At 39.7% G+C, this 25,861-nt stretch overlaps 1 protein-coding gene across 8 annotated transcripts in view; it reads left to right on the top strand.

Moving 5' to 3' along the window:
• Positions 1-25,861, top strand: part of GPM6B (glycoprotein M6B) — a gene marked incomplete at its 5' end in the record, with an annotated part of 137,415 nt that overhangs the window by 48,039 nt on the left and 63,515 nt on the right. Inside the window, one exon of one of the 8 annotated variants that reach the window (XM_084610679.1) lies at positions 15,750-15,867. The exons of the other annotated variants lie outside the window; for them this stretch is intronic. The remainder of the gene's footprint in view (positions 1-15,749; positions 15,868-25,861) is intronic. 8 annotated transcript variants of the gene reach the window in all.

Here is a 25,861-nt window from a genome sequence, read left to right as displayed (position 1 = left end):
ATCATCCTACTTAGTGCTCATGTACTCTTGTTAACGACATGAAAAGTCTGTTCTTGGAGTAGATGCAGCCATGTATTCCATGTAGGTGAGTGCGTGCCCAGCACACCAGAGCCAGAGAACTTTGCCGAGCAGTAACAGGAGGGGCAGCACTCGTGTCTTGTGGCCTTAGCCCCTCCCATGCCTGTTTAAAGATGGCAGCATTGCCTTGACCCCTGTCAATTCCTTCTCAATGCCTGTGGCTGGAGTAGCTGTGGTGTTTTCACTTCATGCTTAGTTACCTGCGACTTTTTTTTAGTACATAGTTGTAGTAGTACCTTAGGTTTGGTTTAGTGTTACTCTAAGTAAATCTAACTAATTGGCTGCCTTGTTTGATGCCCTCACCAGAGTTCAAGCATAAATTGGTTAGTCTCTAAGGTGCCACAAGTACTCCTTTTCTTTTTGCAAATACAGACTAACACAGCTGTTACTCTGAAACCTATCCCCAACGGTTATCCCCACACGAGGTGCTTATTGTGTTTCAGGGAGGGACACATCAATGAATGGTGCCCTATCTGTAAGTCGTTTACAAAGAAGACTCGGGTAGTGAAGGGCTTATAGTTGGAGCAGGCCATGAGGCCCGCTTTGGCACCAAGACCCATACTGGATCACAGTCAACTGCTGATCTGACAAGTGAGGCTACTCCACATTTGGGTTTCCCCAGGTGGAGAAGACCTTCATCCTCCTCAGGTATGCCAATGAAGAGGTTCCATAAATCCAACTGGGATTATTCCAGAGCTTGAGGCGATTCTTCCTCCTCCTCCTCCAAGAGGAGCGCTGACCGCCCCTGTACTACTACTGGCAAGTGGGAGGGATCAAGTCCATCTAACCACTCCCCAATACCACTTTGAGCTTGAGAGCTGGTACCGTCAACTCTGGTTCCAGCCATGAGGCATCCATTGAGGCCGGCACCAACAGCATCAGCGCTGACTGCTTCCGCACCAGCGACATATCAAGCAACATCAGACCCGCTATACCTTTTGGCTCTGGACTCTCCTTTGGTTCTGGAGTCCTTCGAAGCTATGGCTTCTACCACCTCATCCTCCATTGTGCCCTTGACAACTTTGGGCTGCATGGTAGAGCCACCAGATTTGCCAGCACCCCAGCTCACATCTCCTGGGCTGCAGATGATGGAGTTGAGGCCGACATCTCCTGGGCCTGGCACTGAAGGCCTCCTTGACGCATGTGCACCCCTCGGCACTGTCACTGCTCCAACAGCAGACACCATCATCGAGCTCAGTACCACTCCTAGCTTTTTGGAGCTATAGAGAAGGTTCCCCTGCTGCATCGGGGACACAGTTTCTACTTCTGGTATTTCTTGGCTCCCAAGGAGGATGAGACCTAGTTTCAACTTCCAGGACCTATATACATCAGATATCTGAGATTCCAGATAGTCACTCTAGCGACAATCCTCCCTGCCTTAAATCCCAATGACTCATTTGCTGCCTGGACCTTCCTCTTCATCCCGACCTGCATCTCAGAGCATGGATGCTGCATGGTTAGATGAAGAGGAGGAATGATGTTTGGAGGCAGTCTGACAAGACCTGCTGAATAGTAGGAAAATCTGTCACCAGAGCAACCTATATGGCTAAGTGGAAGCAGTTCCCAGTATGGTCCAGGGAGTTCAACCTAGGCTGGTTTGTATCCAGGACATCTTGGAGTATCTGTTACACCTTCAGTATTCTGATCTCGCATTAAGTTCACTGAGAGTGCATCTACTGGCAAATTTTGATATTTCATCTACCCATCCAGAAGAAGTTGGTGTTCTTGAAAGGAGTCACTTGTCTTTCCCTTCCAGTGAAAGAATAGGCTCCATCTGATCCTAGAAGCTCTTATGGGGCTTCCATTCAAGCCTCTGGGAACTTCCTCTCTCTTCCTTCTCTGTCAGAAAACTGTCTTGCTGGTAACAATAATATCTGCAAGGAGAGTATGTGAATTGTAGGCCTTGATGGCAGAGCCTCCTTACATGCAGCTTTCCAAGGACGAAGTGACCCTGTGGCTGTACCCTAAATGTTTGCCTACAATGGTTTCTCAATTTAAATTGAACCAAAGAAATTGTATATCTACTCATGTTTTTTCCTAAGCTGCATTTAGCCACAGTGCAGCAGCATCTTCACACATTGGATGTGTCAGGCAATATCTAGCTTTCTACCTGGATAGAACTAAACTCTTTGGTTCCTCACCTCATCTGTTTGTGTCACATGCAGACCAAATGAAGCGTCAAGCAGACTCTTCCCAGACAATCTCCAGGTGTATAAGTTCTTGCATTGTGACCGACTGCTGTTCAGACTACTTCCCCAATAGGGCACAAGCTCATTCTAAGAGAGCCCAGGTGACACCCATGATGTCAAGTGACATTCCCATTTTGCAAGGTGGCCACTTGGTCCTCTGTACATATATTTACAAACTATTATGTCATTACTACTGCATCCTGTGCAGATGCAAACGTGGGGAAGGCAATCCTGTAGTCCTTTTTAAATAGACTTCAATCCCCACTTACTGTGGGTACTGCTTGTGAGTCACCTAAGTGGAACACACGGTGACATCTACTCGAAGAAAAAATGGTTACTTACTGTAACTGTTGTTTTTGGAGATGTGATGCAGCCATGTGTTTCACAACTCACTCTCCATCCTTTCTGTATTGGAGTCTCTGCTTCTGACATTCAGTGCAAAGGGACTGACGGGTTGGGGCAGCACTGCCTTTATATGGTCAGGGAGGAGTTAAGGCTGTAAGATGCGAGCACCACCCCATGGGTACTGCTAGGCAAAGTTATCTGACTCCGGTGCACTGGGCATGTGCACATACGTACACGGAATACACATCTGCATCACATCTTGAAGAACAACCATTGCAATAAGTAGCCCTGTTTTCATTTTCCTCCCTTCTACCTTGGAAACAAATTGTTTCAGATGCTTAATGGAGAATTTTTCAGTAATTGTAGCATGCTGACCCAAAGACTTGTAAGTCGTTAATAGGTCGAGTTTCCCTGTCTTTTCCAGGTGCTTTTTGGGGGTATTTTGAGGGGTAAAAGATGGAGGAGATTGGGTATTTATACTTGCACTTGTCTTGAGTTTACAGTATCATTGCCATAAAGGAAGTGGGGGGTGGGGGTGGGGAAGAAGTCAAATCTGATGTCTTCCATGAAGGAAAACAGTTCCCAGAAGAGTCATAGATGGATGTTCATCTGTTTAAAAAATGAACTGGGTCACGAGTAATCTGGTGTAGCTGTTTTGTTTCTTTGCCCCACCTTGGGGTATGGGTAATCTATATCCCTCCCATGTGATTGCATCTATGATGGTAACACCATATGGTCAGTACTGATGTAGGCCAGATTAGAGCTGAAGACCTAGTGATGAAAAGTTTCCTATCCCTTTCTGACCCTGAGCTATCTATTTGTTAGTGTATGTTACTTCTTAGCATGTTGATCTTCATGAAATGCATAAAAAAACCCATCCCAAAATAATCTATACCAGGTGTTCCCAAAGTTTTTGCTGGGAACAAGTTTTTCATTTTAATGAAATATTTCCTTCCAGGACCCCAGTCAGCAGGGAGTATGCCATTTTGTAGAGCAAAATGGTGTCTTCCGCACAGTATTTCCTTTCATGCATCATACATGTGAGGTCATGCCATATGGAGGGTGCCATTTTGCTGTACTAAATTGCATCCTCCACATAGTACATGCGAGGTCACACTGTGCTGAGCAAAATGACATCCTCCACATATGAGGGATCGCTATGATTCTACTGCTGATGGTGTACCCCATTTGGGGTCACAACCCATTTTGGGAAACAATGCCCAATACTAATACCAACCAAAATGGGATTTAAGAATAAAACATGGCAATATGATGCTGGTGTGAATTTTTTCCCTGCTCCAAGGTTACCATGGTGATGGGTCATTACCAGTATATTGCTGAATCTGTTTCTAAATGTGGCAAAAGAGCCTTTCCCACTAACAAACAGAGGTAGATCCTGATACAAGTTATCAGCCTCAGTTTTTGCTCTTTCAGTTATGCCAGCTTTGGTCAGCCTTTTGTCCACTTTTTCCACAAACACTTTCGTATTCTGTGCTGTCATGTATAACGGAGTTCTTCCTATGTGTAAAATCTTTGAAGTCACCCACTACCTTTTCCTTCTTCAGATCTCTCCTTAGAATATTGAGACTGTATATGGACAAGTTTGTGGATCAGGCATTGAGTGTGGAAAAATGGGTAGAGGGGAAAGAATATGACTTGAAGAATATTTTTTTTTCTCCGCATGGCTTACACCTGGAAACTTTTTTTTAAAGCATGCCTAAAATTAGTTCCTCATATCTAAAAACTGGAGGTGGGATCTTTTGGTTGTTTCCATGGAGATTCCTCCCCCATTCATGCTTATTTTATCGTGTCAAGCAGTCTGTCAGTAAGCTTGTGACTTCATTGGGAACCAAAGTCGTTCTGCAGTAATTTCAATTACATCCCTGAGGGCATTGGGGTTTAATTGAAGATTTATTATTGTGAAACTTGTTTTTTTAAAAATTCACTTTTTCCTAATTTACTAGCTGTGAATCTAAATAACTTAGCATTAATCACAAGTAACACGATGCTAATTTGGTAAAGATGGCACAATAACAAAATAGTATTAATTTAGCATATATTACAGAGTAAATTTTACACTTGAAACTTTCTCTTTCCTTTTAAGGATTTGTACTTTAGCCAAGTCAAGTACTGCTCTTGTTACTAATGTACTAAATTATTTTGTCAGGATGTACTATTGATATATGCTTAGCTCCTTAATGCAACGTTTGGCAATTAGTTCCATTCCTGCTGGTGTTTATTTTATGCTTTATAGATATAATACTAACCCTTACCTTCTCATTTATTTTAGAATGCAAATAGCTGTGACTCTGATATGACGGTGTTCGTATTTTTAATAGGACCGTGATCTCTGCACTTCTAAGAATCAGTGCTAATGTACATGTACTTCAGCTTTCAAGTAGCATAGCCACGAGAGCAATGAATGTTGGTATCGTAGGACTCGTCTACCCTGGAGAATAACACTGTGTGTAGTTAATATTTTAGTAGTGGCCCATATGTAACTGGCAAGTTACTGAATGTGCCCACTGTCAATCTTATTTTACTTTTTTATCCTTGTATTCATTCACAGCACCATAGCAAAGCAATCTAGGCTCATTGCCGCCTGACACAGGAGCAACTGCTAGGTGCAGTGGCTCGTAGAAGATTTCAGAATGGTATCTGGAGAGACCACAGCCCTGTAGGATGATGGTGGGAGAACTAACTTATGTGAAGTAATTCCCCAGTGCTTCTCATCTACATTAGCACTATGATGTTACAAGCAAGCATGTGCTAAGAACAATTAGTAGTAGTAGTATTTGCTTGTTCCAGTGGCACTAACATAAATGGTATGAAGTGTGCCTCTGGAATGTTTGTAGCAAATTTTTGTGTATATGTTCAGCATTCTAGGAGCTAATAAACATTATTTAGCATGCCATGATTCTCCACTGTGGTCTGGCAACACCATCCACTGACTCCTTTGTGCATGTTTTCTGTGATACCCACTCTAGAATCATGACCTCTTTATGCCCTGTCATATTAGGTATGCTGAAGAGGTAGGATAGCCAGAGTTTCTGTGCTACCAGAAGCAACGTTTTTCCAGGAGCTTTCCCTGCTCGCTCCCATCACCAGCAACCCCCCCTCCCCAATTCTGGCACCACTCAAAGAACAAGTGGGTTGTTCAAAAATAAATACATCTCTCCCCCCTCTCACCCCGCCCCCCACAAGCAAGGATCCAAGTCCCCACCTGCCCATGTGTTTAATATAAATCTGCTTTTTAAATGTAATCCAAAGGGACACAGAGGTTTTAGTTAACCACTCCAGCATACCTAACTTGGCAGAACTTTGCTGGGAGTCTAGTGCTAGGATTCAGTACATAACGCATGCACCTGAAGGCACTGTCTGACCTTGGCTAGCCGTGTTAGTAGTAACTCTGGGTGCACGGAAGGTCTGTGAAGTTCACGCTATCATGGCTTCAGTGTTCTGGGACCCAAGCTAGCTAGATTAAAGCTAGCTTGTGTATGTTAGCTTGAGCTGGAATCACATCCGGTAATAGGAATCTAGACATGCTCAAAATGATTGCCGTGCCTGATGCTATGGTGCTATCACAAAAAGCTACTTTCAGATGTTGTGTTTTTGCTAAACAGCAAAAAGGAGTAGGTGTGGAGTTGGAATGGTTGTGTTGATTTTACATCTACCAAAATTCAGTGCAGTATGGATATTATTGTATCCATAAACATAATCTCTCTAAGTGTGTTGCTTGGAAAACCTATTCTGCAATCAGTGTAGTCACCAAAATTTCTAAAGGAGAGAAGACCGCAATGCTAATGTGTGCTGTATTTCTCCTTGAAATAATGCTTATGCTTTCAGTCACTAAAGTTTTAGTAGTTTAAAGAAAAATGCAGGGGATCATCCATTTGTCCATTGATGTGGACTGAGATATGCATATAACTACAGTCATTGCATTGGAGGTGGATACGAGATATTTGTTGCATATTCTCAGCGTACTTGTTCTTCTGATTGTAATGGTTTCTGCAAAAAGAAATAGATGTGCAATTTAACTTTAATAGATTTTAGCAAAAGACAGGAAACATTGATTTTTTTTCATATTTTCTGATAGTAGTAGAGGAATTTCTTTATTATAAAGACTTAATAAATCATTTGAGGATATGCCAGATTCAGTAATAAATGATTAGGTCTTGCCATTAAATACAATATAAAGCCTGAATCCTGCAGACTGACTGGCATGGATGTAGATGACATTGCAGGATTGGGGTTTTAGTTTATGCATTGGAGTGTTGCGCCAAGCACAAAATTGTTCAGTTCTTTTCTGGTCATAAAAGGTTCCAAAAGTTATTTTGGAAAGATATTAAAAGCCAGACTGAACTTGATGACTTACAGGGAGTCAAAGGGGACAGAACAATACAAATTGGAATTAAAAATTAAATCTGTGGAGAAGGTGAAACAACTAAACTTCCAAGGAGTGTTAAATTCTCTGCATGGCTTTTGAAAACAAAGAGACAAACGAGGAATCTTCTAAAAAGACACCCCCCTCCCCAACCATTTTGTTCACCACTTACATTTTTTTGAATGAAGTTTAATTTTTCCTTCAAAAATATTTATTTTCCATTAAAACTGTTTTAAAAATTGTGCTATTTTTCAAAATAATGCTTGACGTACATGGAACAGAACATAGGCTGTACGCTTACATTGAAGTGCTTTCAGAAAATCTCAGTGAGCTAACACTTTCGAAATGAGCTGGAGTATTTCCCTTCAGTAAATTCAAAAAGATGGCTAAACTATATGCATGAAGATTGTAAAGAAGGTTAAATATATGAAACTATTAGCAATGAAATAGTTAACAATGTTGCTATTTTATATTGTCATTAATGTATAGACTTAACACCCCATTGAGATGAGCAAAATCATACCTCCTGTTAATGCTGCTGTTTCAGATTCATTGTTATCTTGGGCAAACAGCACTTCCTTGGATTCTAGTTAAAAGGTAACCTTCAAAACTAAAAGGGCTAGAAACTACTTTTCCTTCCTTTCTCTCTCTTCTGCAGAAACCAATAAGACTGCCAAGGAAGAGCCAGTGTGGTATACAACATAAACAGTACCAGCTCATTCCAACCTTTTATCAGTAAACTCACTATAATTCTAGAGAAAAAAGTTCCTAGTAGTCTACAATGCACATGGTTTTTAAAACCTTTTCAGGGAAATGTCTGTATGAATTGCATGTTCCTACAGTAATTTAGAATCAGTGAAGATCCTAACCCTGTATTCACTTCATGGGTCAGATCAGAAGTTAACAAAAAGTTTCTCATAAATTTTTTTCATAAAGGAGATGTTGCTGCTCAGTAGCACTAAAGTTTCCATGGAAAGAAGGGAGTCTGAGGTCAGGATGAAATATCTGTTTGACAGAAGAGGATTATACTAGCTCTCAAATTCCACCTCACATGATTATTAGCGTGTATGTTTGACTGTCAGGGAGAATAAAAAAGCATATGCCTTGGAAGGAACTGCAGGAATGGGGCAGGAGTCAAAAACCAGAATGAATTCCTTTTGGATTGTTTTCCTCACATGATTTAAAGCTGTTGAACCTGGATTACTCAGCAGCAACAATGTATTAGAACGTGTTCTGTTCTTCTGTAAAGTGTTAGTATTTGTGATAAATGAGCAATAAGGCAGTCCAAATCCTTCGTTTTTATTACAACTAATGCCAGGAAATTCTTGTTCCATAACTTCTGTCACGGTTCTCAGAAATTCCAGTGAGAGGCAAATTAAGGATAGTACTTGACATTCTGGAACTGTAAGGGCTTGGAGGTGAGTGACCGAGACACCTCCTGACTCCTCTTAGCAGCTTGGAATTCAGAGGCTCATTAGTCATGCGGCTTTCACTAGTTTTTGGTACATCCGGATGGAAGGAGGGAGAATTAAGCAGCAGTCTTTAAATGTGTGGTGCCCTACATTGAAAGGTAGTGTGATGTTTCCTCCTGGTAGCTTAAAAAAATAGATCTGCTGCTGCCCAGGAAGATTGCGAATGTGTGGGACCAATGTTTTATTTATTTTATTTATTTTTACTGTGAACTTAGGGACAGGGAGGGGACTGTTACAAAATGTGATCCAAGTTGAAGGGTCAGACTGATAGAGGGAAAATAGTCATTTTATATAAACTTGTGGAGGTAGAGACCACTTTTAGGAGTGCTGGGAACCCAGCTGCCGTGACAGTAAATAGATCACTGGTCTGCCTAAGTCGGGATGAAATGTTGTTTGAAGAATAACCCAATGGTGCTTGTATTTAAAGGTGTGATATAAAAGTCTCTGGGCCCATAAGCAACTTTGTGTTCGTTATGCTTCATGAGCATGAGAGATCTGTCAGCTTGAGCCAGACTGAAATCTGCATCCAGTTGTGCCCAAAGCAGTGGAAAATAGGTTTGGGATGGGAGACCAGAAAAATCATGTTTACAAAGTAACAAAAGATCTATGCTGTAGTGAAGGAATATCATCACTCTATCCCTTCTCTAGTCTTTTTTTAAAATAAATAAATAAAATAAATAAGCAAAGGCCTAAAGGATATTAGCAGAAAGATTCAGCAATGAGTGAATTACTTCAAATAAGGTAGCAAAAGCCACTTAAGTCTATGCCCCAAGTCCTAAGTGAATGATGTCATTAAAATAAAGCAGAACCTTGATAAGGGACATTAACTTTTGAAAGACTTTCTTTGATTTCAGCATCAACATTCAGCATTCTTAGATGAATATTTTAAAATAACTGTGAGAGCAGCAAGTTTAGGGGAAGCGATGGTATGTTTGTCTACAATGGGTGACATTTCGTAATCAGGCATAGCCGAGAGGTGTATGCATCTGAAGCAAGACAGACAGGTGTAGTACAATGTGTTAGCAGACAATGCTGGATTGATCAGAGGCAATAAATACACTCCATGCTGCCTGTTGACAGGCAGGTCTGGAAGTCCATCAATCTGGATCTGTGGATATGATCAGCAGGGATTAGAGGGAGGCATTTGATACCAGTAGTTCCCAAAGTCTCTCAAGTAATCAGTCACTTTGTAAGAGTGATCCTTCTGTGGGCTTCCTCCTGCCAGAGTCCCCCAGTTCTGATTTCACACCATCTCTTCAGCTGCTGTTGTGTAAAGCAGCTGTGTGTGAAGTGCTTTGTAGTTTGTCCTCCTGTGTGGTTCCTAACCCCCCAGTTACAGTATTGTTCACAAATCTGATCACTGTTGATCCTCCCCCCTCCACCCCCAAAAGGTCTATCAGAAAAAACATGGATCAGTGAAGCAGATGTAGAGAGATGCTCTAGGGTTATGGATTAGGGGGCGGAGGGGCCTCCTAAATAAGTGGCCTGGCTTTTGGAAGTGCTAAGCACCCAGAAGTGCCTTTGGAAGTCAATGTGAGTGACTGAAGGCTCAACATGTAGAGGAATCACGCCACTTATGTTTAAATATAAACTAAAGAGCCTCAGTTGTGCACCTGTTTTTGAAAATTAGGGCCTAAAAATCCTGGATTGAACTGTAACTTGCAGGAAGCATCACTGCTTGAATATTGACCCACATCACTGTAACAGAAACAGCTCATCTAGTTTAAAAACCAGCTCTACAAAAACTGATTTATGAATGTGATTTCTGACTGTGCAGAGTACAATATACATATACAGCTTTAAAAAACACCTTGGACTATTCAGTACTTTAAAAATATGTTCTAAGCCATGTTAATTTCATCAGTGTTGCTTAGCAGCAGGGTTTAAAATAGCTGCATTACTCAATGCTGTGAGCCAGATTTACATGTGTTTAATGTGCTATATGGCATATTCAGATATGCCATATTGTAAACGTGAAAAGTTAATGTCAAAAGTGAAGATCACTTGCTCTCTGTCATTTGTGACCTGTGATAGTCAATGACTACATAATGCCTTGTCTTTCCTAGAGTTTCAGTGTGCTAACCATTGTTTGGACACACACAAAATTGCTCATGATAATGCACAGAGCTGTTGCACCATCATTTGGCTCTGAGCAGGGCTAATTTCTGTCATCCACTAATGTGTCAGTCTGCACCAGTGCAGAGCCAGGGTAAGCAATAAGAACTGGAACAGCAAATAACCCAGGTTTACTGGTCCTACCAGGGCAATCCCACAGTGCTCTTTCCCACCTTGCCATGACAGCTTTGGTTTAGACAGCTCAGAGGACTGGCAACCTGGCCGCATGCAGGTCTCATCTGCTTTTTGCTCTCTTCTGTCCTCTAAACTCCCACTCAGCCTGAGAGCAGCTGAGATGATCTCTTCTATTCTCAACTCTTTCTGGCCCCCTAAACTACCTCTCCTCTTCCAGCACTCTTCAGCAACCCCACTCCCCAGATCAAAGAAGGGCACGCACGCATAATAAAAAACAGCTTTTATAACTCAGCTATTTTGGAAACTTTTTATTCATTTGTATTGGCCTCTCAGAAATTCAATTCCTGAAAGCAAAAAGGACCAAATTTGTTGTTGGTTACCACAATCACTTCCCCAAATGTCTTCTACTTTTTAGTGGGGCTAGCATCAGGTGGCCATCTGCTGTTTGAGCAGCATCTCCCACACTGCTGAGATTTGGAAAAAAGAGAACATAACAAGGACTTCAGTTAACGGATTCCCCAGAGGGTTATGCCCATATCCCCAAGTAAAATCATTAACCTCTGCATAGTGTCCCAGCACCCCTTTATAACCCACCCACTCGCATGAGAAGTGATACCCTACTCCACTGTAGTAGAGAAGGCAAAGAGGAACTAGTAGGAGCTTGCTTGGCTGCATGGCGGGGTCTGGATCACTCATGTCTATGGATCCTCGAAGAAGACAAGAAAGAGACCATTATTTCAGCTACAAAACACGAAAAGGAAACAAGAAGTAAATTAAAGACAGAAAAGAATCAAGTCTGACTTCTTGCATATTGAAGCAATGCACCCACAGGTGATGGTATTCATCATAATATCGTATCAGGCCCACAGTCAGTCTGGCAGTGGTTCCAGAAGGAGCAACTTGCTCTCCACTATGGCACTTGCAAGTGTAAAGGTTTTGCAGGATATATGCGGACCCTAGGACAGGACAGCAGCATTTAAAGCATCAAGTGGAACAAACAAGAATGTGAGCAGTTTAACAGTCTGCTGTATATCACAAACATTCTGTATGTGCTCCAGGGAGCTGCGTCAGAGATTGTTGGAATGCGGAATGATCCACAGGCCCTGCAACACCGGTAGAGAGTGTGGTTCAATAAACTTTGTGCACCCAAACAAGATAGTGCTGATGCAATGCTCTATCCTCTGCAGCTTACACCAGTGCAGTCACACTGGTGGTGCACATTGTAGTGGTGCAGTTTTCTTAGTGTATATGTAGATGCAGACTATAAGCATCATGTATTGCATAGGGGTTCCTTCTTAAGAAAACTCCATACAGCCTTTCGTCCACAACTCTCCCCAGAGAAACAGATCAAACTACTGTGCTTTAGGAAACATTTAATAGGCCGTTTAGTAGAATGAAACTACAACAAAAGACATTTTAATAGATCAAGGCAGTCGAATTTTTAAAAAATACGTTTTGAACGTGAGAGTAAAATGTTTTGTTTAGCAGGAATTTTAATGTTGTAGCAAAAAATCTTTGGAATAAAAGAGTTAATAAGGTGGTTAAGCCATATGGTGGTCTGCTGACGAGTGTGGTGTTTGACTTAAAGATGAAATGCAGCTTATACGCATTGGATTGTTCATCTGCTTTGAAGAGCTCTAACACCCTCTCTGGAACTGCAGAAATGCGTGCCTAGCATTACTAAGTCCTCTTCGTGACAAAATTACTATGCATTATCTTCTCAAAAATGTTGGCATATTTTTCTTTTGCAAAGCCATAAAGTGAGTTAAAATAGCAACCGGGACTGTCATTTGTTTCATATACACTACCATGGAGACAAAGTGTGCTATAATGCAAATACTTAAAACTTGGTCTTAAACAGGGGAAATAATTTAGTCCTTAAACAGGTCTATTCAGTTTTTAGGTATGTTAAAGAATGTGACATATTTCTTTTGGTGAATTCTCAGAAAACATCTAGTCTTAAATCTTATTGTTAGAACACTGATTGTATACTATTATTGATTTTATTATTTATGTTGTACTAACCCACAAGAACATAAGAGCTGCCATACTGGGTCAGACCATGGTCTGTCTTGCCCAATATCTTGTCTCTGACAGGGGCCTGTACCAGAGGTTCAAGGGGAATGTACAGAACTGGGCAATTATGGAGTGGTTCACTCCTGGCTTCTGGCAGTCAGAGGTTTAGGGTTGCCCTGAGCATGGGTTTGCATCCCTAACCATCTTGACTAATAGCCAATCTATCTAGTTCTTTTTTTGAACCCAGTTATACGTTTGGCCATCACAACATCCCATGGCAATCAGGTCCATGAGTTAATTGTGAGCTGTGTGGAAAAAGTATTTCCTCTTGTTGGCATACAACCTGCTGTCTATTAATTTTATCAGGCAAGAAAGGGTAATAACACTTCTCTATTCACTTTTTCCATGCTATTCATGATTTTATAGACCTCTGTCATATCCCCACTGGTCATCACTTGTGTAAACTGAACAGCCCTAATCTTCTTTTTTTTCAGTCACGTAGAAGCCAGGGGGATCCCATTGTGCTAGCCACTGCAGAAAACACATCTAACATGCAGATCGTACAAAGAATATTTGTCATGGTGGTAGGGGTAAATCTGGGAGTATATGTCTTGTGGCTTGGACTAAGGCTGAGGATTAGCAAGTTATGGGTTAAATTTTCAGTCTCTCTCAAACCATCAGGACTACAGTGGTTCAGTGTTACTGGAAGGGATCTGGGAGTTCTAGTGGTGTTTGTTCTTTTGATACTGTGGAGTAAAATTTTAAAACCACTGTGTTATGAATAGAAATGCTACTGTAGGTCACATTTAGAGGTAGAGGGCTAAATTGTCTTCTAGTGCAAATGGTGGTAGCTCCATTGACTTTGACTTACACCAGCTGAGAATTTGGATCTTCATGCTCAATACAGGTACCCCAAAGTCCTATATCTATGACCTTTACACCACAGCACTTATTCACACTTTGCCTGGATCCATAGCATGTAAGCAGGAGAAAAAAATATGCCTATGCACTTATTAGAGAGTCATGACCAGCATACAGTAGGGTAAATCATTTTGCCCATTAAAGGATCAGCAGGCTTATAGCAATTGCTCAAATCTAAGAGATGTTCAAAAGATTCAAGGGAGTTGGTGACATTCAGGCATCTGAACAAAACCTAGATGATGATGAGTATACACACCCACTGCTTTAAAGAGTGAAGGAACCTGGTGAGAATTGCTGTTAATGAAACCACATTTTTGTCAGAACCTATTAATTAAATATGCTGTTTTACAAGAGCCTTAGTTTGGAGCCAGGGAAAGGCTTTTACACAATAAATGACGAGTTTATCAGTTTGGAAAAAGAACTGTATGCTCTAGTTGGATGAAGAATGATTCTCTAAAATATTCACTAAGAACAATTGGGTGGGCTTTTCAGAAGTGCCTAAGTGATTTAGGAGCACATGAGAGTAAATGGGATTTGCGCTCCTAAGTGACTTAGAAGCTATTTAGTGTCGGTTTGCCTCAGCAGTGTGGTTTTAAGGTTTCAAATAAACTCATAGGCAGATGCCTTTATAAAAGTGGCAGCTGAAATTCTGGCATAGAAAACAATTACCTGAAAAAATACATTTTGAGCTGACTCAGTTACATTTCATCTGGCTCCTATTTTGAATGTAATCTTTTCCTTTTTTTCTGTTTTTTAAAAAAGCTAGTGTCATTTACATCAGGAAAAAGGACTCCTGATGTGTTGATGCATTTTCTCTAGAAGTACTGTAAATAGCATAAAATTAATATGATAGACTTTCTCCTACTTTCTGTGTTCATGCTTTTTAACTAGTCTGATGAGATGTCATTTGCTAAGAAAAGTAATTTTTTGTTTCTAAACAGGCATGCAAAGTTATGTAAAATTGTCCGTGCATAACTTACTGCATGTTAAACCTTTAATTTGTTTCAACAGATATGCATTCTTGGGGTCTGAACCTGCAAACACTTGGGTTCACATGAGCAACTTTACTCATGAAATCAGTGCCCCGCTGAAACTTGCATTTAAGTGTTTGTATGTTTGGACCTCATGTGGTTTGACATAGTTGCTAAATACTGTACAGAAGTGAGATGTTGACACCTTGCTTGTTTTGTCTGAGACCTCATATGGCTCTGGTTCAGGAAAATTCTTAAGCATGTTTAAGTCAGTGAGACTTTAAGTATGAGCTTACGTGTACCCTGCACCATAGGGATAGTTTCTTGAATAGGGGACCCGTATCAAAAAAATCTACTGCAAATATTTGTAGTGTTTCATTTGGGGCAGGGGGGATGTTGGGAAAGTGATCATCCAAATGAACAATTTTACGATACGTTTTGTTTTTTTCACTTTAGCGTTGGGGAATTAGTGAAGCTAAAAAAAGCTAATGTCAACAGAGTTTGTTTATGATTTCCCCCCCCCACCTCCCCATACACATAGGGTGGCCTTGAAATGTATATCCTATACTTCAAAATTATCTTGTTACTGTGGTTATAATGATTCTGCTTATCTATCGCTGGTTTCCTACTGGCTGGTTTCCCACGAATACGATTTGTATTTAGTTAACTATTACTATTGAGTTGCTCTCCTTCTAAGCACACATGAATGCTGGAGTATTCTATTATCCTCGAAGTGTTTTTTTTCTTTGTCAGCCAATTATGGCAATAAACTGCATGGAAGAATCTTATTAATACGCATTTAAAAGTGTATGAAAGTTGGTCTTTTTTGCTTTGTTATGGGTCAGGCTCCCACAAGTTTAGTTTTCTGTTGCAGGTGTTTTGTGAGGGTTTTGGGGTTGGTGTTCCATTTTTTATGGAGCGGGGAGGGACAAGTTTGAAGTCTTTGACAAAAAAAAACTTGTTAACTTTCATAAGACCTGGTCTTTTAAATATACTATTTCCACAGTTAGAAAACATTTGTTAGTCTTCTCTAGGTCCTACTGACCACGTTTCTGTCCACAGAAACCCAGTGGTGGGGTGCTGATTTTTTCATTTTTTTTGTTTTTTGTTCTCATAATCTTAGTAAAATGTGGATATAACATATGTGACGGTAAACATCCCAGGACAGCAATGTGGAGAAGAGGAGAAAGCAAACGAAAGGATCAAATCTCTGATTGATACTAATGGGAGTTTTTCATGAGGTAAGAGAGCAGGATTTAGCCCCCCAACTGAGTCAGGTAAAGGGCAAACTCATCTATTTTAAAGCAGCCCTTTCACATGAGCAAACTTGGGGGGAGAAAACCATAAATACACAGGCTTGGCAGAATTCAATTTTTATTTTGGATAGATAATGTTGATGTTTGTTTTTTAGGTGGCTTTTCATTATTTATCAATATAAATATTCCTAGTTGCAGGAAATATTGAGGGGGGGGTCAGATAATAATTATTTAGACACCGAGATTCAAAAAGTTAAAGCTTTGTAACTGTTGAAACACAAATTTTCAACATCAAATGTCAAAATATACAAAATAAATATCCTTGAATCAAACTCTAGTCAAAACTCATTTTTCTTAATCTAAATTTACAAATATGCAAAGTATCGTTGGAAATGTTTTTTCATCAGTTTGTGTGCATATGGTTTAATCTATGTCTACTGACATTTAATCTTTCCAGGCTGATGTATACATAGGCATTTTCTGCTTTCTGTGTGTTCCCTTTGTTGTGACTAAACATCTTTGGGCTGGATTTTCAGATCCACCAGGTTTACTTTGCATCTCGTAAGTGGCACAGAGTGAACCTAAACCAGTCAGAGCTTTTGACTGGAGAATTGCCCTCTTAGGGAGAATCTGTGCTGGCCTAACTCGGGAGAAGGCATAAGGGCATGGCAGAGTTGAGCTGTTGTACACCTGATCTCCCACTGGTATAAGCTCTCTTAGCTTAAACTAGCAGCAAAAGTTAGAGCAGCAGGAGGCCTACTCTGACTTCTGCCAGGACTGGGCAGATCAGACATCCGGGATCACAAAGCCATCACTAGACTTAAGACTAGTAGAGCATTGTGGCCATTGTGTGTAAACAGGGGCTCTCCTCTCTAGTCCCAATTCCCCTCCTGCTTGATCCAGCAGTACGGAAAGAAACCTATGTTTGGCTTCTCTGCTCATTTACAAATTATTGTGACTTCTCTCCAGGATAAAATAAGAAGAAAAAGACAGGTTTTGAAGGTAGCATGCGGTTGTTTTCAACCCAGATATCTCTAGTAGGTAGAAACTGGGGGGAGGGAGGAAAGAGGGGTAAATGTCTTGAAGCATTCAGAGATAAATGGAATTAGTTTTAGAATCATCTGTTTAAGTTTTAACAAGGACACAAACCTGTCTTTAAAGGAATGAGTAAAACCTCATTAATTTCATTAATGACTGTGATGCCTTTGTGAGTTGAGTAAATTACACTCCTCAATCAGGACCTAAGTATATGCCAGATGTTAAGCATGTGTAGTCTTAATGAAGTCAGTGGCTTATGAGCTTAAAGTTAGACATGTGCTTCAGTACTTGCTGGATCAGAGAATAAAGTAGAGATGGCTCTGTGCTGCAAATTTGACTTGGATCTCCTCAGCATTTGGTGCTTCTCTGTGGTCTCGTCCCATTCTCCTTGACTCAGTTCCATCTGACATCTGGTTTTCTGTTCCAGACTCCTTTCTGTGTGAGCATGATTCTCTGTTCCCATGGATGAGCTACTCAGTAACCTATTCCTTTTTTTCCTCTTTTATTTTGGATGTGCTGTCAAACTACCTTGCTCTCTTTTCCCCTGGATGTTAATCCTTCTTCCTCTATTCCTGGTAGCTCTTTAGGATGCATCTTTTCTCCTCTCATCTCCTCCTTTCCTTATGTAGCAGCAACTGTTGGTAAAGGCAGTGAGGCTGGAAGTTTCCTGCTGCTTTTTCAGATCTTGTAGTTCTTCTTTGCAATGAAGAACCTGGACACTTGTAGAATAGCTGGAAACAAGATGGAGGAGCTAGCTGGAATAAGTCTCACCATTGCCTTAGTCTCTTTTAGGAACACTGCTTTCTAGGTTTCTCTCACCCACTGAACATTTGTGTTGAAAATTCTCTTCTCTGGATTTTTTTTTTTAAGATCTGTCTTGCTTTGGTTTTTGCTCCTTGTAGAAATATATTTGTATCTTCACTGGCCATTCTTTTATACACTGGCTTACAGATTTCATTAACATGCTGCTTACCAGTCTTCTAGGAAATAGAGATGTTAAATTAGACTGGACTTATTGTCTCATTAATTTCTGCACTACCCCATTAAACAACTTACCCTTTCCCCAATTGGTTTATGCCAGGAGTATCATTTATAATGGCGTAAGGAGTCAGTTGCCCCCTGACTTTGGATTCAGTTATTAGGAAGACAATAATTGCCTAGTTTTTCTCATTTGTAATGCTACTTGGGACAGAGAATGTTCTATATGCTGACACAACTTTGTGCCACACCCCCAGTATGTTTCTGAAATGACATTCCTGGTTTATGTTTCTTCAGCCAGTTTTTATTTTCTGAGCGCTTCTGTTTAACGTTAAATTTTTACACCATGTTATAGCTACTGTGTTCTTTTCATCTATTCATTCTGTGATTCTATTTTTAAAAAGAAGGCAAGCTTGTCTGGCAAGATCTCTCCTTTTTGGCCAAGATTTTCCAAAGTGACTAGTGATTGCATGTGCCCAAAATTTTGAGTACCCAATTTGACATCTTTTTTTAAAGGGGCCTGATTTTCCGAAAGTCCCCAGCTCTCACTTTCTGAAAATCAGGCCATTTTAAATACGTCTCAGTTGGGGCATTCCAAATTACTAGTTAATATTTTTTAAAAATCTAGTCTATAAAACTGCATTGTTCGTGATTCCATTTCTCCCTCCCCACCATATTTTAATGTATATTCTATTTTTTATTAAGGGTTGAAATTAGCAAATGGCAATTGTTAGGATTCTCATTTTTACCTCATTTGATGTATCTTAATGTTACTTTTTGTATTACTGTTTCATATTTTTTATTGGCACAAGATTTAAAATGCTCAAAAATGTAAGTAGGTGTAAAGCACTGTTTGTAAGTGAAGTGAAGAAACAGATTGACAGAGCCAGAAGAGTACCCAGAAGTCACCTACTACAGGACAGGCTCAACAAAGAAAATAACAGAACGCCACTAGCCATCACCTTCAGCCCCCAACTAAAATCTGTCCAGTGCATCATCAAGGATCTACAACCTATCCTGAAGGATGACCCATCACTCTCTCAGATCTTGGGAGACAGGCCAGTCCTTGCTTACAGACAGCCCCCCAACCTGAAGCAAATGCTCACCAGCAACCACACAACAGAACCACTAACCCAGGACCCTATCCTTGCAACAAAGCCCGTTGCCAACTATGTCCACATATCTATTCAGGGGACACCATCATAGGGCCTAATCACATCAGCCACACTATCAGAGGCTCGTTCACCTGCACATCTATCAATGTGATATATGCCATCATGTGCCAGCAATGCCCCTCTGCCATGTACATTGGTCAAACTGGACAGTCTCTACGTAAAAGAATAAATGGACACAAATCAGATGTCAAGAATTATAACATTCAAAAACCAGTTGGAGAACACTTCAGTCTCTCTGGTCACTCGATCTCGGACCTAAAAGTCACAATATTACAACAAAAAGACTTCAAAAACCAGACTCCAACGAGAGACTACTGAATTGGAATTAATTTGCAAACTGGATACAATTAACTCAGGTTTGAATAGAGACTGGGAGTGGATGGGTCATTACACAAAGTAAAACTATTTCCCCATGTTTATTCCCCCCCCCCCACTGTTCCTCAGACGTTCTTGTCAACTGCTGGAAATGGCCCACCTTGATTATCACTACAAAAGGTTTTCTCACCCCCCGCCCCTCCCACTCTCCTGCTGGTAATAGCTCATCTTAAGTGATCACTCTCCTTACAGTGAGTATAACACCCATTGTTTCATGTTCTCTGTGTATATAAATCTCCCCACTGTATTTTCCACTGAATGCATCTGATGAAGTGAGCTGTAGCTCACGAAAGCTTATGCTCAAATAAATTTGTTAGTCTCTAAGGTGCCACAAGTCCTCCTTTTCTTTTTGCGGATACAGACTAACACGGCTGCTACTCTGAAACCTGTTTGTAAATAGTGTAGTCCTTGCAGTGCTTTCAGATTAGCGTTCCTTATAGGTTTTCTTCTTTTGAGTAAGATGGATACAATTATATTTTAAGTCAAATGACATGGGAACAAAGGACACTATTACAACACCTAATTGGAAATTCAAGTAACTGTGACATATACATATTTGTATCAAGAAACCCACAAAGGACCCAAAGGGAAGATAAATATGTGCATACTGCTGTACAAGTCTCAACAACTGGCTGGAAAACATTTATGCAATAGTCATCTTATGTTAAACACTTTGTGTCCTGCTGCAGAGTTTCCTATGGCATTGTTGTTCAGTTTTACTGGTATGCAAACAATTGTTAAATCAAATGTTATACAGAAAGTCTTACGCTGTCATTGGCTGCTTTGCACTCTAATTTAAACTTCATATCTTGAACCATTAATATCATCTTGTGGAAACAATGGCCAAAAGATTATCTTTTTCTCAGAAGAGGAACAGGAGATTGTGCTAGGACCTCATACCCTACAGAGATTTCATAATAAATGTTAACAAGAGAAACATTCTGCCCTGTGGCAGAGATCCTGTGGAGTTCAGTATCTTTAAGCTGTAGGGTTTTGACAATGTTAAATACCCAAATGCATTTTGGTGGTGGTGTTTAGTTTTTGAGAGAGGAAATAGATTTTATATAGCAAGGAGAAGTGAGGTTTTTTAATGCTAGTTCTGGGATGAAGACAATAGTATGCTCTTCGGAGTCGGGACTTTTTTTATACAGATTATTAGTAGCAATACTCCTCGTACTAATATGGGTCTGAACATACACAAATGTAGGATTACCAGACTGGATCCGATCAGAGTTCCATCTAGTAGACTATCATGTCTCTGACGGTGGCCCATACCAGATGCTTCAGAGGAAGGGGGAAGAAACTCCGAAGCCCATAGTCATGGAATAACCTACTCAGAAGGGAAATGTCTTCCTAACCTCTCTGTCAGTGGATATCTTAGGCCTTGAAACAGGATGGTTTATATCCCTTCCAAACTCTCTCTTTTTAAAAAAATAATCCTATATAATATAATTGTTGATGTTCTTGTTTTTCATATCCAGGACCAATCATTTTTGTTACTCCTGCATGGGTCTTGGCTTCATTTATAACTTGCAATAATGAGTTCCACAGGATAACTGTGTATTGTGTAAAACCCTTTATTGGTTTTATAGTTGTGCCTTTCAAATTCATTGAGTGTCCCCTTGTTATTTAATTATGAGAGAAAGTAAATTGAACTGAATTTTAAAGTTTCTGGAAGAGTATTTTGGGTCAAAGTCATCAAAATATTTCTTATGTGAGTTTTTTCCTCTTTGTTTCCTTCCTTTCCAGGGTTTTCATTTAATGTGATCTAAAATAAGTATCAGGTGGTGGACAGGGACAGTACTAGAGGCCTCTTATACATCACTTCAAGAATACCAACCAATATCTTTTGGCAGATACTATAAATTATGATCAGTTCAGGTTTCTGCAAGTGATATCCGTTTTCTGTTCTCGAGTAACTTCCGTGAGGCCATGGTTTCAGTGAGAGTTTGGCTTTATCTGAAAGGCTCTTACACTCCCCTCTGAGTTGATGTAGTATTCTCATGACTTTTAATGGCCTGACAACCACCTGAGGTGTTGTCTCATATCAAGACAGAGTCTGGGAGGTTAGCACTAGGGAAGATCTAAGTATTGAGGGAAAGATCAGTGATTGAGCAAGAAAACTCTTCCTTCAGAATTGGTATTGAAGCAATGGTTTGGCATAGTGCTAAAGTGGATTATTTTGGATGAGATGTGATCTGGTTTCACATCTCCTCCAAGAACTGATGACAGTTCTCACAAGAGTTAAGGCTGCTAATACCGATCACCTGGTCAAATTCCAGGTTGGATAAATAGTCATTCTTCCTATCAAAATTGTCCATGCAGTTTCATTTGCATATAGTTGTATTTTTCACTTGCTATTCTAAGCTGTTGTGTAGTGTTAATGTACGCTGTTGACCTTAGTGGCAGCTGATTGGTGAAGCAATTCTTATACGCAGTAATTGGCAAAGTTTGTAAAGCACTTAAGTAGCCATTTAAATGAAGAGCACTTTATAGGTGTTAGATCATTATCATTAAGTCACATATGCATGAAGGGGAAATATACCCAAAGTGCAGAACGTATAAAGTCCCTGACTTCCCAGAGTAGTAAGTGGCCAATATATTACAGCTTTCAAAAGAATCTTTACTATAGCAGAAGTGATTATACTATTCTAAAATTCAGTAATTTAGTCCCCTCTTCTTTAGGAAAGAAAAGCTTCCCACCCACTCCTTATTTACTTAAACTTGACACTTTGATTTTATATTAAGGTCTACTTGTATTATAACAGTCAGTCTGGTGCTTATTTAAAAATATTAAATTATAATTCAAGCTAAGGTTAAGGACTACTATATATTAAGGTTAAATACAAAGATTACATTTGTAACCTCATTTCAAGACTCCTCGAGTACAAGTTTAAAATGCCCCAGCAGGCTCCAAAATCTGCTACACTACATGCAAAAATAAACCACTAACTATTCTGAAGCCAAAACTGGCAATTATAAAACCTCTTCATGCTGGCTGCCAGTCTGACCTCATTATGAGGGAGCTCATTCTTCCCTTCAGGAATGAATGTAGCTTTTGAGCACATTTTCTAGTTTCACTTGGTCACAATGCTGATGAATTGTTTTAACCATGATCTCCTGATGGGAAACTAACTTTCTTCTTCCTGGGAAAAAAAAATTGTGTTGATTCTTGCAGCAGCTATTCGAACGAGAGGATATGATTTTATTTATTTATTTTTAAAGAGCTGAAGATTTGGCACTAACAAAGGGAAAATGTCTCCCTGTTCCTGGCTTTTTTTTGGGGGGGAGGCAGCGGGAGTGCGGGGGAGAACTGCGCAATCACGAGTTTTCTTTTAAGACTGTGAATGTACTGCAGAGGCAGTGTAATAGGGTGTTTTTACTTTAGTTCACTTTTTTAAAAAATAGCAGACTTCTTTCCTATAAAACATCTGCAGCATCTTGGAAAGTACTTTTGAGCGGAATAAGCAAAGCCCTCCAAAGTATTTTGTTAAGCACTGTGTGAGACCACAATGTGATTTTATATAGACCTGAATTGGTAAAATGAACTAGGAGGAAAAAAAAAATCAAAGTGGTGCACCGTCTTTCTAGAACAGCAAAATAAATAAATAAAATGATGAAATAATAAACTTAAGTTCATACTGAACATGGTGCTGTATAAGAGTATTGCCTATGTGCAAAACAATATTTCCCATACAATTCTCATGGGTTTCAAACAAAAAGAGTGGTGGGAAAGCTTGGTTGATATTTTTGTAGTGCAATAATCTGTTGCTGAGAGAGAGCTTGGGGCTCTTGTTCCTGCAGACATGGAGCTGACTGTGTGTGATAGCAAGCAAGTATATTGTTGTTTGGCACCTACTACAAGCAGATTAGAGAGCAACACCTGCAAATCACAGTGAGAGAATGTAGAACGTTATGCCAGGGTGAGTTTTAATTATGTGAATGAAAACGTAACTCAGCATGAAGTAATGAGTGAAAACCCTAAATAATCTTACCTATTGTAATGTATATATTTTTCAGGACTAGACACCATGAGAAGAATCTGTAACTTCATATCAGTGGTCCTTCCACCACTGAGGAAATTAACAAACCAAAGCACCCACTTCCCATCCCTACCTTCCTCCCACCTCTAGAAACCAAACGAAAAAGACTGAGAGAGAAGGTGTTCATGTTCATGTTTCATGCTTCGTGTTGGTAAAAATAATAAATAATATAAAATATTCTCGATACTTTCACAATGTTGTCTCAAGTAATTAACACAATTCTGAATTTTTAAATCCATAATAAACTTTATATTTAAGATGATTTTCCTATGGGAGAGAAGGCTGAAGTAGCTGTACAAAGTGTACTTTTTAGCCAAAGGTATCTAATTCTGATCCTCGGTAAGCCTCTTGACTTACTGTGCAACTGTGGGAAAGACTCTTGACCGCCTTGTGCCGGGGAGATGTAAGCTATGCAAGAAGGTATAGCTGAATTTAAAACCAGATGCTGCATCAGCCCTGAGCTTTTCAAGGTAAAAAAATTTACCACTGAAGTATTCTCTTGGCTAACAATATTATAGAAGGAAATACTCATTTAAAAAAAAATTGTGTGAAATCTCCAGGCGATCATAGTTCAGTGAGAGAAAATTCCATGGTATAGATTAACTTTTGCTGGTTTAAATCATAGAATCATAGAATAGCAGAGTTGAAAGGGACCTCAGGAGGTCATCTAGTCCAACCCCCTGCTCAAAGCAGGACCAATCCCCAATTTTTGCAAAATTTGGTTTGGAGGGAAAGCTGTGTTTTCCAGAAAATTTGAGTCTCATTTTTGGCCAGCTAGTGTCTTTCCTTTGTTGCTGATCTGAAGCAAAGCAATTCACTACAGATGTCCAGTCCAAAATCTTTAGTTTTTGATCTGAGCACAGCATAGTACATGCTTTTGTCCTTTGGCGTGATGGCCGGGATCATACAGAATTTTTGCTCCACCCAACTTCAAAGGAATTCCAAAGCAGTTAATCATGTGACTAGATTGGATGGAGATAAATGATAGTTTAGGTTCCTCCTAGTTGTACGTCCCTTTTCAAAAATGGAAATCATTCTGCTCAGTGCTCTTTTTGTAGTATTCTGAGAGTACTAGTCTATAGATCTATTTCTGGAAAGTATGGTGGTTACAGAAATACTAAATATTAAGGCATTGTACAGTACGGGAGACAGACTTGGATTTTGAGTACAATACTGTGCATAGAAAAAACACACACCACCAAGTCTGTGGAGTTAGTCATGTTTACTAAAAGTAGTTGTCACATGGTTAATACTATATGATAGAATGCCATAGGTATGATGTTTTAAAAATCTTTTCTTTTCTTTCTGGATTAAAAAAAATCAGCCAAATCTGAATGACTTCTTAAAAATGTGGTTGTTTGAGTGGGTGCAAAATTATTCAGATACAAACTGCCTTAGAATTCTTCCTCTGCTTTTCTTCCCTAAAAGGTTGGGGGGTTTGAATGAATATATTGCCTTTGGCTACTATAAAAATATTTTTTCAGTTGAAACAGGCTTTAAATCCTTTGCCATCTATTAAATCAAGAGCATTTAAAAGCAAAAAAACAGCAGCATATGTTGCCTGACTCCCAGAATAAATCAGCCAGTGAGCAAAACTCCCACCCCCATATGCCCTAGCACCTCTATCCAAATGTCTGCCCTAAATAATAGGTTTTGCAGCTTCGCATCAAGATAACCAGATCCAGATTCTTTTGGAAGAAACAATGGACTAGATTCCAAAATCCAGGGGACCTCATGGAGACAAAAATATTCCAATTCAGAGGTGGGGAACTCATGTGTGACAAAAAAATCTCACAAAAGCAAGTGGCAAAACTACTGAGCTGTTGAAAATGCAAGGTGTTGGTTTTTTTTAAGTACCTGGATGAGCTACAAGTTTCCATAGTTTCCATAGTTTCCATATGGGTAGGGCTGGCTCCTTACTTGTTTTTATCATTTTAAAAAAATAAATTTTAATAGGGAACAGGATAAACTTCATAATCAGGTTTTTCCTACTAAAGGTTAAAATTAAAAGGGCAATGCCAATGTGATTAAATATGACACTCTTTATTCATGAGTTAATAAAATGTAAAATGGGTTGGATTTAAAAGAGGAACTTGACCAAAAAGCATTTGAGACCATGTAAAATAGCTTTATCTTTCTAATTCCAAATTGTAAGCTTATTGTAGAATTTTTAGAAGCAAAAACACTATCACACTGAAATTATACAACAGCATCCCAATTTATAACATAGTTGAAGGTGCTTGGTTTTGGCCTGGACCTCTTCATAAGGCACTGAAACCATAATGTATTTCAATACATATACTTTGTCATGTTTTCCTACTTATTAAACAACAAACTCCCTTTTTAAAATTTCCACTGTTATCTCTGCCC

Source organism: Lepidochelys olivacea (assembly GCF_965140295.1).
Source record: "Lepidochelys olivacea isolate rLepOli2 genome assembly, chromosome: 1".
NCBI classification, from domain to species: Eukaryota; Metazoa; Chordata; order Testudines; family Cheloniidae; genus Lepidochelys; species Lepidochelys olivacea.
This window is presented reverse-complemented; position numbering and strand designations above follow the sequence as displayed.